The sequence below is a fragment of the Meriones unguiculatus genome, chromosome X (genome assembly GCF_030254825.1).
Source record: "Meriones unguiculatus strain TT.TT164.6M chromosome X, Bangor_MerUng_6.1, whole genome shotgun sequence".
Taxonomy (NCBI): Eukaryota; Metazoa; Chordata; class Mammalia; order Rodentia; family Muridae; genus Meriones; species Meriones unguiculatus.
The window spans coordinates 71,250,226-71,265,934 of record NC_083369.1 but is presented as its reverse complement, the minus strand read 5'-3'; the positions used below and the strand labels follow the sequence as shown (position 1 = coordinate 71,265,934).

The following is a 15,709-nucleotide window of genomic DNA, read 5'->3' as shown; positions in this document are numbered from 1 at the left end:
GAACATCAGGCAATACCCAAGGCTACTAGTGGGGCTCTGTTTAGTGGCATTTTTGAGAACTCTGGAATTTGGGTTTCTTTAAAAGCCACAGAAATATTATAAGAATGTGCTTTTGTTTTAATCCCAGGTTTAGGGATGTGGGGCTGCTTCAGATTATCTGCAGCAGCTGACTATGATTTGTCTGATGCTCTGGCAGAAGCATGGTTTTGCCAGCTGCAGATAGTTTCTGAACGTGTGTGACATTTGAAATTCTGGGAACTTTTCAGAGGGTATATAATGTGAGGGCCCCAAGAGATGAGGTTAGCGGTTGTTGTTTTTTTTAGGGAGGTTTTTTGAGGTTAGTTAGTAAGCATGGTCAAAAGAGAAACAGAAGGAAAAATAATTACATTCAGAGATCTTTCCCTTCCTCTCTTTCACTCTTTCCTTCTCTCTCCCTCTCTATCTCCCTTTTCCTCTTTTCCTCTCTCCCTCTTTCTTTCTCTCTCCTTTCCCCTCTATCTTTATTTCTCTCCTAACTAGTGTTAGGAGGTGACACTGGGCAGGGGATAAAGGGTGGGAAAAAAAGAACCCACAAAGTAACAAAGACCAGCTACACTTCTGGGAAATGCAGAGAGAGGGAAGAGAATGAATGTGATGCCAAAGGGGGCTGGTAGTTATAGGGAGCTGATGGCATCTTGCTGCCAATTTGAAGGCAAATAAATATAATCAAAGATTTTTAAAGTTAACAATGGGGTGCAGAAACCCAAACTCAAATATCCAATTTATGATATGAATTGAATTATAGAATTCTGAGAAAAGTGTCTAGTTATGTGAAGTAAAGGCCCTAGATGTTTGGTTTTGGTGAGTTTAGGTGTTTAGATAATAAATGGTTCATTTATCTGAAACATTAGTTGATTTTCAGAGACTTCAAAATAATTGCAAGTTATTCTTCATTCTGATATTAATTAAGAGGACTGCTTTGCATCAGGGAAACACCTAACAGTGAGCTTCAGTCTATTAATTTAAATTCATTTTTCTTTTTATTTATTATTCTTTCAAATAATAAATCCTGAATATAGTCTCCCCTCCCTCTATTCTTCCCTGTCCCTGCCTCTTCTTCTCCTCCAGATCCACAGCTCCTTCATTTTCCTTCTGAAAAGAGCAGGGCTTCACAGGGACATCAACCTAACAAAGCATAACAAGATGTTATAAGAGAAAGCAAAAGCCGGGATGGAGAGACGGCTCAGAAGTTAAGTACTGGCTGTTCTTTCAAAGGTCCTGAGTTCATTTGCCCACAACCACATGGTGGCTCATAGCCATCTATAATGAGATCTGGTACACTGGCACATATGCAGGCAGGATGCTGTATAAATAATGAATAAATAAACCTTTATTTAAAAAAAAGACAAAGCAAAAGCCAGCCTATCAAGGCTGGACAGTGTAACCCAGTGGGGCAACAAGGGTCCCAAGGGAAGGTAAAATAGTCAAGGACAGCCTCTGCTCCCACTGTTGGGAGTCCCACAAGAATGCCAAGCTACACAACCATAACATATATGCAGAGCACCTAGGTCAGATACATTCAGGCTCCCTGATTGCTGCTACAGATTCTGTGAGCCCATATGAGGCCTGCTTAGTTGATTCTGTGGTCCATGTTCTCCTGGTGTCCATGGCCCCTCTGGTTCCTACAATCCTTCCTCTCCTTTTTTGTAGGTTTCCCCAGGCTTCACCAAATGTTTGGCTATGGGTCTTTGCATGCTCCCAACACCTGCCAGAGGAAGACTATGTGGTGAGATTGGGCTAAGCACTGATCTTTGAGTATCATTAGGAATAATTTCACTAACTTTTTTTCCCAGTCAGTATTAGTTCTAGCCTGTGTTTCTGGGCCATGTGGGTTTTGGTTCCTGGCCATCCAGGGTAGTACCATGCATGGGCTCCCTCTTGTGGCATGGGCCTCAAGCTAGACCACTCATTAGTTGACCACTCCCACGAACTCTGAACCACCATTGTGCCAGTATATCTTGCAAATTAGGCAGGTCAAAGGTTTTATAGCTGGATACGTGTCCCAGTTGTATCACTGGAAGCTTTGCCTATTTACAGAAAATGGCCAGTTCAGGCTCCATGCCCCTTATTACTAAGAGTCCACTCTGTTCACCCTCATAGGTTCCAGGAAGTTTTCATTATGCTATGTTTCTACATTGCCCAAACAAATGCCCCCACCCCTCCAATTCTAATCATCTCTCCCTGTACTCTCTCTTTCTGTCCCTCTGTATCCTATCTTATCTCTCCTGTTCCCATCCCTCCCTTTCTTCACGTCCCTGGGAAGGGCAAATAAAACAGAATTTATTAATTTAAATTCTTAATTTTCAGAGAAGAGGTTCCATACCATTTGAAAAAACACTTCCAGATTGGTGTCAGGTTGATTTCTGTTGACCTGTTACTCTGTTACTCTGTCAGAAAAAAAAAGTAACAGGTAACACTTAATATCTTAAAAACAAACAAAGATGTAAACCCTATGGTAACTTTGATAAGAAGCTTATAAGAAGCTGACAAGCATTTACTCATAAAAATCCAACTGTATCATAGAATACTGAGGGTTTATTGTACTTGAGCCTTCTTTATCCACTTCTTCTTGCCATAGAAAAATGAAAACTCCTTCTGGGTCAGGGCAACCTATAACAAATGGTTCCACTTTATTCAATTGCCAGTATAAGACTAAGGTTTTTTTTCATTGGAGGCTTGGTAGTCAGTATTTCTCATCTTCACCCGTTGTAACAGATGCTGTGTTACAGAAAGTAAAGGCTGAGACTTCGTTCTCTATATAAGAACCACAAGTTGGATGGAAACTATATCCCATGCATAGCTAACAAAGAATGCTAGTCCCTTAAACCTTACCTCAGCTTGCTTATAAGAAAGAGATTTCATACTGATAGCAAAAAATGTCCCAGGAAGTATAGGGATAACTTTGTCTTGCCAGTAAGGGGTACAGGTGAAAGTAATAGGCTTCAGCCTCCATCAATAGACCAGTATTAAGCAATGCCTGTCAGTGGTGAGAGTAATCTATTAGAACAGACAGTTCTATAATGCTTCTTTATTATTTTGAACAAAGAATGAGAAATTTCAAATATAAGGACCTGTTAAAATGTAGATTTTGCTGACAAGCAATAAAGAGAAGTGTAGCCGCATAATAGTGTTGGTAGTATGTGGAAACAAATGTGCAGTTCCTCTTTACAAACAAGAACATCCAGCAGTTAAGAGAATTTGGGTAGAGTGCAGAGAGTCTTACGAAAGAAGGGGGAATGGATAGAAGGACCTGGAGGGGACAGAAACTCCACAAAGAGACCAACAAACCTAAAAATCTGAGCCCAGTGGGCCCTGCAGAGAGTGATGCACCAACCAAGGACTATGCATGGGGAGTACCTAGACCCCACTGCTCAGATGTAGCCCATAGGCAGCTCAGTCTCCATAGGGGTTCCTAGTAAGGGGAGCAGTGGCAATCTCTGGCATGAACTTGGTTGCCTACTCTTTGATCATCTGCCCCTGGTAAGGTGGCCTTACTAGGCCACAGACAAAGAGGATCCAGACAGTCCTGATGAGACCTGATAGGCTAAGGTCAGACAGAAGAGGGGGAAACTTCCCCTATCAGGGGAGAGTGAGAGGGATAAGGGCGGAAGAGGGAGGGAAAGTGAGATGAGGAGAAGATGAAGGATGGGGCTACAATCAAGATATGCAATGAATAAATTGTAAAAAAAAATTAAAAAGAGAGAGAGAAAAAAAAATTCCTCTTTATATAAGGAGAAAACTGCAAAGACCACCCCTGCCATAGACACCATTTGATTGACTTTTAAAATTTGGCTCTTAGTTTCAGTGACAGGAGTCAATCCATGACATCAAAGACTAGGCAGAATAAGTGAATGAGACATGTTCAGGTCTTAGCAGATCAGAAATGCTAAATGATTATTAATTTTTAATATTAACTCTTATAGTTATGCTTTAACCTGCTTTTTTTACAAAGACACTTGTTTTGTTTGGGGGGTTGCTTCTCTTCATCATGGCAATCCTCTTAGTAACTTGCTCTCTTCCATGTACTTCTAGTTCATGACCTTTTTTTTTTTCTTCCTTCTTCTCTGCTAGTAGTCCTTCTGCCTCCTGAAGAACCTTGGCTCTGTCGACCTTTCTTCTTTCCAGTCCAGGCTGTAGATAACTTTAGGTAATCAGGGATAATTTGGGAAGCAAAGTTTATCCAATGTCATTTTGTATACATGAGAATTTTTTTGTAGGACAGAAAATATCTTGTGGGTGTGGAGGGCAAACAATTAACATTTGTATACATAGTAGCCGCAGATCAACCCCAAAAGGCACCAGAGTCTGTGCAGGCTATATCCTTCAAAACCCACCAGAAAGGACCTATGTCTACCAATTAGGTAGACTCCCAGTTGTTCTACCACCTCCCAAAACAGCGATATCATCTGGGAACCAAGTTCCCAAACAGATGAGCCTGTGTGTGTGGGGGGGGTGGATTTTACATTCATGTTGTAACATTTACCTTTATTTATATCAATGTGTTTGCATACACATTTATTCTATGGGATATAATCCAGTAGTTTCTTATTATTGATTGTATTGTTCATTTCGCTGCAATTTGATAAATAGAGACATTTTCATTTCTTTCTTGTGGCATACCACCATCCTTGTGTGTGTGTGTGTGTGTGTGTGTGTGTGTGTGTGTGTGTGTCTATGGGTCAATACTTAGGAGAATGATAGGTCAATGTTTGCTTTAAGGAGTTGTCAAACCATTTCTAAAGTGATGTTCTTACTTTTCATTTCTATATTTCTATTAGCAATGAATGCATGTCTCTGTGCGGCTGCTTTCTCACCAGCAACCAATACTATTTTTTCTAAATTATCATTTCTTTTCCATTTTGTTTTCTATTACTAGAGTTCAAGACCACAGTCTCGTATACACTAGATATAGTGTCAAGTTTTATCTGTTGTTGATGTTGTTCTGTTTTGTTTTTGTCAAGTTGACACACATTACAGACATGGGAATAGGGAACATTTGTTCTAAGAACTGCCTATGTCTAATGGACTTTGGACAAGGGTGTATAACATTTTCTTGAGTGCTGATTGATATAGAAAATGTATGACCCACTGTTGGCAGTACCATGCCTAGGTAGGTAAGAATGGACTACACAAGAAAAGTAACTCAGTAAGGCAGACCAGAAGCCAGCAAGTAACATTCCTTTATGATCTTTGCTTCAGATCCTGCTTCCCAGGCTTCTGTCTTGAAATTCCTGCCTTGGCTTTCCACCATGATGGGATGTAACCTGTTAACCAAATAAATCCTTTCCCAGAATTGTTTTGGTGTCTGTACTTTGTCACAGTAGTAGAGAAAAAAATCTATACTAATAAACAATTTTGCCACTAATCTCCAGGCTCTGTTTGCAATTCACTTTTTATTATTATACTTTTATTATTTAAGAGAGTTTTTAAATTAATTATATTTGATCACATTCTTTCTCTGTGCAAACTCTTCCAGATCCTGTAGCCTTTCCTACCCACCCAATTTTAACTTTTTTTCTCAAAAAAGGCAGCCAATTTTTTAAAAGTATGTAGTAACACTTTGTTTCAATTTTATGGCTATATTTTGAGAAGATACTAATTTTAGATTATAACTTTTTCTAACATTTATACTGTATTTTATCATCATTATTTTCAGTCATAATATTTTCAAGCTTTGTTTCAAAATCTGTAGACCTAAAGCTTATCAGAACTTTTTGATACTATTTATAAATCTCTTCTTTAGTTTTTTAAATGAGTGCTTTTTATGTACCTCAAGAAGAACTTGGTTTTTTAAAATTAAAAACAGAAAAGGGGTAGATCCAGGGAGGGGGGTTGTGAGGAACTTGGAGTAGAGGAAGAGGAAACCATAATCAGGATATATATTATAATTTGAAAAATATTTTAAATAAAAGAAAAAAAGTAAGAAAACACACAGATGGCTAAAACACTGAAAAGGTAATGTTCATAAAATGAATACTAATCACTTCAACATCTGTCTCCATTATTTCATGACTCTTTAAAATGGGTTGTAGTTGTAAGTTGATCATTCACAGTAGATACTTCAGTCTTTAACTACTTTAGAAAACAAAATCTGGGTACTAGTCTGAAACTGAAAGTCCTCTAGGAAACTGGAGTTCAAATTTAATTGTTACTGTGATGGTGTGGAGAGATGGAACTCCTGAGATACCACTAAAGAATTGACATTGGAGATGTTATATATATATACATGATGCTAGAGTGTGCAACTCTTTTCTTCCCTTGCTCCTCTCTTCCTGTTCTTGTCCTCCCATTTGTTCCTTGTCTCCTCATGATGTATCTTAGAATGTTACAGAGCGGCAAGGATGCCTGGTAGCAACCCCTGCATGTGATTTCAAACCTCCCATCCTTCAAGTCCATGAATCAAATAAATCTCTATTCAAGTAGGTTTCTGTGTCTATATCTTTTTCTTGTGATTTGAAGAGCTCTTTCTTTTTTGTTTGTTTTGTCCCTTTCTGATGTATTAGTTATTTTTCTTTTTCTTTTATCTTACTACATGTTATTATTATCCCTTAGAAGCCTCTTTGTTTTCTAATGAAAGAAAAAAGGGGGTTGATGAGAGAGATGTGGAGATAAACAGGGAGGATTAGAGGAAGGGGAAACCTTCATCAGAATACAATATGTGAGAGAAAAAATTTCATTTTCAGTAAATGGAAAATATATACATATGTTTATTGGGGAAAAGAACAACTCACTCTCTGGATTCATTTATATCTAAACATATATATATGTAACATATATATATATAGTGATAATTTCTCAGAAAAAAATTCAATGGAATGTTTTTGAGGGCTGAGAGAAGGGGCATTTCTAAAAAAGGAGATTTCAGTTTTCTTCTGTGAGCTTGGAATTCATGTAATTAAATTCATGGTTTGTTTTGAGGTTTTGTGGCACAATTCAGTTATTCAGTGTGAACTGGAGTTATTCTCCCATATGTAGCTGACTGTGGATATGAATTCTAAGAGAATTTCTCCTTGTACCCACTAACAAAATTGATGCTAGACAATTTACCTGAAGTCCCCCAAACTTCTCTTAGGGGTTGGATTGTCTGTGGGAGTTGAATTCTAGTTTGCCTTTATACTGAGATAAACTTTCTTATCATAGTCTTATATGGGATATTCTGTTGGTCTTTTAGCTCTTGAATTTCCCCATGATTCTGCAAGTTAACGCATTTTTATCCAGTTCTCTTGGAAGAAAGTTAAATGCTGTTCTTAGAGATTTTAACATCATTCATTGCTTAGACTAAATATTATTTTAATTGTTTTATTAGAAAGTGATATCTATAGAGACATGAGGTCATTTTTCCTTATTTTTCCTTTTTTTCACTTGAAGGTTCATCCAGGTCACCTAATTCTCTATTGAGACCACTGTTCTTTTTTTAATCCGTAAGTACACTATTGGTTCTAGACCACATTACCGAATATTCATCTTGTTAGAAGCCTCACTCTCATTGAAATATTTTATATCTTCACACTTAATCATTGTCACCAAGAAAAATAAAATTAAATAGAGATTCACTGATTTAACATGTCCTGTTCTCTGTTAGGAGTAATTCAACATTGATAAGTATTGATTTATTTGCTAAATAACAAAACAACCGATATAGCAAATGGAAGTATCATAAACTCATATTAGCAAAAGTTTATTTTTTAGGGAAAGGGTTTCTCTATGTAGCCTTGGCTGTCCTGGTCTCACTTTGTAGACCAGGCTGACCTTGAAGTCACAGAGATCTGCTGCCTCTGCTTCTCAGAGTGCTGTGATTACAGGCCTTTCTGATTGGTGTAAGACAGAATCTCAGAATTGTTTTGATTTGCATTTACCTGATGACCAAGGAAGGACACTGAGCATTGCAGTAAATGTTTCTCTGCAGCTCAATATTCCTCTGATGAGAATTCTCTGCTTCACTCTGTATACAATTTTTAATTGGATTATTTGGTTTGTTGGTGTCTAATTTCTTCAGTTCTTTATATATTCTGGATATTAGCCCTCTATCAGATGTAGGGTTGGTGAAGATACAGAAAGATAGGCATGGTATACACTTATTTATATGTGGATATTTGCCATTTAATGAAGGATAGCCATCTACAGACCTAAAGAACCTAAACACTAAGGGGACCTTAGGGAGGATGCTTAAATATCACGTAGAAAGGCAAACAGGATAGACAGCAGAAGTGGTACAAGAGGGGAAACAGGATGGGAGCTAATTCTAGAAGGTCCTCTGAAAGGCTACACCAAACAGGGGATGGAAGTAGATGCTGAGACTCAGGGCCAAACTTTAGGCAGAATGCAGAGAGTCTTATGGAAGAAGAAAGTGGTGGTGATAGACGGATATGGAGGGGACAGGAGCCCAACAAGGAGGCCAACAAAGTCAAGGGATCTGAGCCCAGGTGGTCATGCAGAGACTGATGCATCAACCAAAGATCATGCATGGAGAGGACCTAGAGCCCCTGTTCAGATGTAGCTGATTGGCTGATCAGTCTATGTTTTTCTCTGAGTAAGGGGAACAGGAGCTGCCTCTATCATAAACTCAGTTGTCTGCTCTTTGATCACTCGCCCCTGGTGATGTGGCCTTGACAGGCTCTGGAAGAAGACATCCAGGCAGTCCTGATGAGACTTAACAATGTATGGGCAGATGGCAATGGTGGAGAACTTCCCCTTTCATTGGACTAAGGGAAAGAGATAGGGAGGAAGAGGGAAGTAGGGTAGGAGAGAGTTGAGGAAGAGGGCTTCAATCGGGGTATATAATGAATAAATTGTGAAGAAAAAATGGAGTTCAGTGGAGGCCATGAGAAAACCAATGATATTTTCAAATTTTACCTTTGGACAATTTAATATCTATGAAAAGGTCTCATGCCCATCAGCCAATGACACTGGCTAGCCATGAGAGGTAAGATTAACATCCTCTAAGCTCTTGATGGTTGGCTTTTTGCAGTTGTATTCCCAAAAGAGAAGTGATAGCAGCTTAAGTGCCATTGCTAATGCTTACATTTTGAATGTTGCTCTGAGTCCATGGATCCCTATATTTGGCTAGGATTCCTCAGTTCATGTATCACTATGTCCCTCCTGAGCTGTACTTTCAGTGTTCCCCACCTTTACAATTTTCTAGAAAAACAATAGGATACAGAGTTTTCTTCCTGTTTGGCTTCTTCACATTTCAGAGAGTCCAAGTAACTCTTTACTTGTCTCCATAGTGAAAACTTTTTGAAGTATTGTTCTGAAAACTGCCATGCTTCCCTAAGGTTCATTTCTTACAGAAAATTTTATAGAGCCAGATAGAGTTTGGAATTAAATAAAAAGAAGTAATAATCAAAGATAAAATAAATGTTTTAATGATTATGTATGCCATCACCCACCTTTAAAATTATTCATTAATTCATTCATTCATTCGTTTATTCATTCATTTGTTTGTTTTTTAATATGAGTGTTTGCTGTGCATGTAAATGTGTGCACAATGTGCATAACTACTATTTCTGGAGGCCAGAAGAGGACCATGGATTTTCTTGGAATAGAGTTACAGGTAGTGGGCTGTGAGCTGCTGTATGAGTGCTAGAAATTGAACCCATGTTCTCTGAAAGAACACTTCACTTAACTGCTGAGCTATCTCTCCAGCCTCCTGCCTTTACCTTTTTCTGGTTCCTCCCCAGGATCCCAGCTAGGAAGTACAGATAATTAATATAACTGTTACTTATTTTTCTCCATCTTCTATAGATGAAAGGAAGGTTGGTTATTAAATTGTGTGAGCTACATGTCTACACTTTTTGTGATACTGGGCCTAAGAGCTACAACCCACTTTTCATCATATATATATATATATTTTTACTTTTCCCCATTTTGTCTATTGCTCTTGTCAACTTTACTGAAGCAATAGCCTTTAGCCTTTTAGTGTCAGTCTTACTGTCTTCCTTTTTTTGCACAGGAATCATTTAGGCAGCATGTCCCTCTAGGAGACTCAGATCTATGTTAGCTTTAGAGTATCATTTGCTTTTCTATTCCATTGATGGCTGACGCAACTTCCTGCATCTATGTTGAAATACATGATATGAGTGCTGATTTTCTAAGAGTTGTTTTTGTCAGTGTCTGCATGTATCTATTCACATGTTACGGATCAAATCCAAGTTCTTTTTTAAAAAGTTACTAGATTTCTCTATTCTAAAGAATTTTATACAAACACATTTCTCTTTTCCAATACACCCCTTATTATACCTATTCACAAATTCGTGTCTTTTTTATGCTAATTCACTAAATCCAATTAGTGCTGCTATGTGTATAAGTGTAGGAGCATCCATTGGAACATGGGAAACCTACCAATGGATCACTCTCAAACAAGAGTGCCTCTTCCTTTTAAAGCAGCTATCAATTGCCAGTAGCTTCTCTGTTGGTAAGTGTTCTTTTGGAATGTACACAATTTACCCTCGTTCATTCACATGTTGATTTCTCTACCCCACTATCTGGTTTCAATCTGGACATTGCATTGTGATGCTTATTATAAGCATCACCTGTCTCAAGTTGTATAAACATGCTACCATTTGTTCTCTGTATTGCCAATAAAACAGCCAGCCAATGCTGTTCAATGGATAGAATAGGGTGGGACATCCTGGTCCAGAGGGGTAGGAGAGAGAAATGAGTGGGAGGAGGGTTAGGAGAAGAGAGATCTGGGAGGAGAGGACTTGGAAACACCAGGAGAGATGAACCAGACGTAATATATGACTAAAAAGCAAGTATAATTTGGGAAATCTGAATGGGAAGAAGCTATCCGAGCTTGGAAGATTATTGCCCAGCATTGTGCTCTAGGTTATTTAAACAAATCCTAGTCTCTGTATGGTAATTTGGGTATACAACTGGTTTAGGAATAACCACTGTTTAACTAAAGGACAAATCAATATTAATATTACTAACCTATAACACTCCTCAATAAAAGGAGGGGTCTTGAAAGCACATCTCTAGACTATGTTGGAACTTTGACTGCCTTCATCTTGTGAAAGTCTTGTTTGTATAACTGCAGCTAACATGAGTTCAGGAGTGTATAGCCACATCATGTCCAGAAGACTTCACTTTCCAGGACTCCTCTCCAGCTTCTGCCTTTTACATTTTCAGCAATGTGCTCTCTGCCTTGTCATGAGCAGTGTACTGGTTGGTTTTTGAAAACATGGCACAAAACTAGAGGTATCAAGAACCATGTAAGGATATAATCCGACACCTCTGCTCGGATGTAGCCCGTGATAGCTCAGTAACCAATTGGTTTCCCATAGTAAGGGGAACTGGGACTATTTCTGCCAGGAACTCAATGGCAGGTTCTTTGACCTCCCCACCCCCCAACCAAGGAGCAGTCCTGCTAGGTCAAAGAGGAGGACTTTGCAGCCAGTCCTGAAGATACCTGATAAAACAGGGTGTTGGGAGCCGTGGCTCTGGCAGCTGCTTTGATATTTAAATCTCAGTGGAAAGACTGCTTTTACCAGGCCTTCACTGAAGTCAGGAAAGAATTTGCAAATCCCTCTCCTTTTGTTTGTTGCAGCAGGTGGGATAGCTTGTGAAGATCACACCTCTTGCTTCCACCACCTTGTATGAATTTAACCCATTGTTCTGAGATGATTTTACTCTGGCTTAAAAACTCTCTGCAATAAAAGTCAGGCTGGTTGCTTGCTGCTTATGGCTGCTGCTGCTAAGGCTGCTGCTTGTGGCTTGGTTGTCGAGTCCAGACCTCTTAAAGATGTCTCCTGTGTGCTGTGTGCTTTTTTATTAATTTTAATCCTCACTCCCAACTCAAGAACCGTTCGACTCTGCTGGCAGGCTCCAGCAACAGGGTCAGATGAAAGGGGAGGAGGTCCTCCCCAATCAGTGGACTTGGAAAGGGGCAGGGAGGAGATGAGGGAGGGTGAGATTGGGAGGGAATGAGGGCACGAGATACAGCTGGGATACAGAGTTAATAAAATGTAACTAGTAATAAAATTAAAAAACATCAATCAATAAAAAAAACTAGAGGTATCTGGGAAGAGGGACACTACATTGAGAAAATGACTTCTCAAGATTGGTCTGTAGGCTTGCCTATGGCATTTTCTTGATTAAATATTGATGTAGAAGTGCATCATCCCCCACCTTGGGCAGTGCTATTTTTAGGCAGGTGTTTCCTAGATGGTATAAATAGACTGAGCAACAGTTGATGCACGGTAAGCTTCTACCTCTCAAAGGTTGAGATTCAGGCATGCACTCTGAAGCTATTTTGTTTGTTTATGATTCTGGAGAGAGAAACCTGGTCTTCATGAATTCTAGGCAAGCACTGTGTCAACAGAGATATATTCAGACCACTTCTGCTTCTTTCTAGTTGCATACTATTAAGAATGGAGTAAATTTTTGAGCTTCATTTTCTTCACCTGGAAACCACATAGAGTATTGCCATTTTGTTAGGCAGGTTTGAGAGTCAAATGGCATAGGGCTTGTGCAAATAGATTGCTTACTTCCAGCCACATATCCAGTGGATGTGACAGCTGTGTTACCATGAACAATTTACTTAATGTCTCTAAGGCTAAGTCTCCTCCTCTAAAAAAGCTGAGAAATTATCAATTCTAGACTTAATGGATTTTTTTCTATTTTTATTTTATTGAAAATGTTTTTCACACAATATATACTGATGATGGTTCCCCTTTCATATCTCCTTCCTATGTCCCCTCCCATCCTAATCTACACCCTTTATGTCTCTCCTTAGAAAACAGACATTGAAAAAATAAGAATATAATAAAGTAAGATAAAACAAAACCCAAACAGAATGGAATAGGATAAATGAACAAAGAAAAAGAGGTAAGTTAAAAGTACGTGAAACAAATACAGATTCAGACACAAATATGTTTGCACACACAGAAACTCCATAAAAGCACAGAGCCAGAAACCTAAATATATGCAAAAAGGACCTATAAGCTTTACAAATACCCTAAAAGAAATCATTATTGGATAAAGAACCTCCAATAATAACAGTAAATTTGTTTTGTGTTGGCATTTACTTCTGGGCATGAGGCCAGAACTTAAAAATGAGTTTTATACCTAGTTAGCCTCTGTGGGAAAAAACTAATTTTTCGTTTGCAAGCTGTTTATTAACTGAACATAATTTCTGTGTTAGAGATGGATGCTTGTGTCCATTTTCCCTCTCAGCATTGAAACTTCATCAGGTCGAGACCCATGTAGACCCCATGCATGCTACCTCAGTCTTTATGAGTTTATATGTGGGTCAGTCCTGCTGAGTTTAGAAGACCTTGTTTTCTTGGTATCCCCTATTTTCCTCTGTTGTTTTTGTTGTTGTTGTTGTTTTTCTTTAAAGAATTTTTAATAGTTGAATACAGAGGACTGGTTCATTTCAGCTCCTTTCCTGCCAAACCAGGGGGTAGGGACCTCTTCAGCTTCTCTGCCATCTCATATTATATGATGACCAGTGTGTAAAAGTACCTGATGCAGCAAATCTTGAACTTTACTTTATTTTTATTCTTCTTGGCCTTGACAGATTTGGCATCTTTCCGCCAGGCTGTGAGCAGAAATTCCTTGATTACTTCAGTTTTCCAGGGCATGGCGATCAGCGTTTTGAGCTGGGGAACACAGCGGCAAGAATAGAAAAAGAACGGGAAAAGAAGCTTTCCTCTGGGTTCTTATGATGAAATACCCAGATCCCGAGTCCCCAAAAGACCAACAGGCTTTGAATCCGATGTAAAACACACGAGGGTCCTTTATTACAAACTCTGAGTTGGGTAGCTGCCCTTACAAGAACAAAGGGGCAAGCGACCCCCAACTCTGGGGGAACAGGGTTTTTAAGAGGTCAAACTGCAAGCAAGGAAGTGTAGGTCTTGGCATTACAGGATTGGGTGAAAGGGTCTCTAGGGGAGCTGACCTTTAAAATGATTGGTTTGCTTCTAGGCGCCAAAACTGCAAACGGTTAGGTCTGGCTACCTGGGGGACACCTGGCCACCCCCTCATACGTGCAGGTTAGGCTGTAGCAAGGGTGAGGGGGAGTTAACACATTCCATGGGCTTTCCTAGGGCCTACGTGACCCTAGTCACACTCTAATGTTAATATGGGTAGGGGGCTCCTGCTGGACCTCTGCTCTGAAAGGACTGTGATTTCACCCCAGTCGCAGGAATTAACTCTAAGTTTTAGAACCTTTCAATAATCTTTCCATTTTCACTTCCACAGGGTTCCCTGAGCTCTGAGGGATTTGAGGGAGTGATTTGATGGACATGATTTGATTTGGTGGGAAGTGATTTAGGACTGAGTATTCCAGGGTCTCTTGCTTTCTGCATATTGCACAGCTGTGAATCTCTGCATAAAGATTCTCTGATGATGGCTGAGCAAGACACTGATATATGGGCATAAGAGAAGGTCTTTAGGAGTCATTTTTACTATGTTCCTTTAGCAGAATAGTAGTATTGGGTCTTTTGCTGAATCCCTAGCCTTTCTAGTCTCAGGTTCTTTGTGACCTAACCAGTTTTGTGGATAGCTCCCATCTCGTTGAGTGAGCCTTAAATTCAGTCAGATATCTGTTGGTTACTCTCAAATTTTTTGCCACTGTTGTAATAATGCATCTTACAGGTAGGCCATCATTGTTAAAAGAAGGTTTTGTAGGTGGGTTAGAGTTTATGTGTAGTATTTAGAATATTTTCTAGAACCATAAACAGTAGTCAGTAAGTGTGAAGGCTCTAGGTAGACACCAGCTCAGTTTCTCCACTTTCATTAAGTTATATGGGTGTTGTCTTCAGAAATAAGGTCTCACTATTGGTTTATAGAGGGCACTAATAGCCTTGACAATAGCCAGGATTGTTTGGGGGTTCTTATGGAATCCCTTGTGCCAACAACTCAGTTAGATGTAATTTATTCCAGAATTGGAGGCTTCATTTTGTTTATGAGAAATGTCCAGTTGGTCTTTGTCTCCCACATTATTTGAAATTTTTATTTTGATCTCTTTTATACATGTATCTATTTTAGGAAGCTTCTACTGTAACTAGGTTCCATACAACCTCTCAAATAAACCCTTAATTGTAGTTGTACATTCCTGAATTACTTTCACCATCATCTTCTTCCATTTCCCTTCCATTTAAAATAACTGACTAAACCTGTTCTTTGACAATTTCATATATGTATATAATGTATTCTGATTATTGTCAACCCTCAAACTCTTTTATAACTCCTACCCATCATTCACACTTAACCCTTCACCTCAAGTTCCTTTTCTACATTCATGTCCTTTACTGTGTTTATGTTTCACTGAGTTTCACTGAGGCTGTGTGACCACAGGAGTCAGTGACCTCTTGGGTAAGTATACAATGGAAGGCAATGATTGCTTCTCCCCCAGAATCTATCAGTTGCTTATAGTTCAGTAGAACATAGTAGTGCTCTGTGGATCCCTTCCATATCCATGATTTACTACTGGAAGCTCAAGTCTTCTATGACACCTGTGTAAGCAGTCTCATCTGCTATGATTTCAATGTCTACATCATGCAGCTTTTCTCCTCAACTTCCATGTCTTACATTTTTTTTTCATCCACTCTTTTTTGGTGTTCCGTGAGCCTTATAGGTGGGGTATGAATGTTCTGTTAAGAGCTAAGAATTCAATTATCAGTTATACAAGCTATACATTTCTGGCTTAACTGTTTTTAGTGCA

General features: G+C 39.0%; 1 pseudogene; it reads right to left on the bottom strand.

Annotated features, from left to right (window-relative positions):
- Positions 1-13,412: 13,412 nt before the first annotated feature.
- Positions 13,413-13,625, bottom strand: LOC110540889 (large ribosomal subunit protein eL38-like; annotated as a pseudogene).
- Positions 13,626-15,709: the final 2,084 nt, after the last annotated feature.